Consider the following 253-nt stretch of genomic DNA (forward strand, 5'->3'; position numbering starts at 1 on the left):
GTGACAAAACCATATGGTTGTTAGTAGTCGGTAACAACTAACAATATTGACAACAATAACACTGACATATAACAAGTATGACAAGTATGGTATATTTATTGACGTCAAACAGTACAATCACGGGAGGTGGGTTGATGATTGGAAAATATGTCATGACATGCCATGACATGCCATGACTAGATAACATGCAACATGCAACACCAATGCAGTCATGAACACACAGTAACACACAGTAACACAATAATATGTGTGA

The sequence above is a fragment of the Batrachochytrium dendrobatidis genome (assembly GCF_000203795.2).
Source record: "Batrachochytrium dendrobatidis JAM81 unplaced genomic scaffold BATDEscaffold_2, whole genome shotgun sequence".
In the NCBI taxonomy this organism is placed as follows: Eukaryota; Fungi; Chytridiomycota; class Chytridiomycetes; order Rhizophydiales; genus Batrachochytrium; species Batrachochytrium dendrobatidis.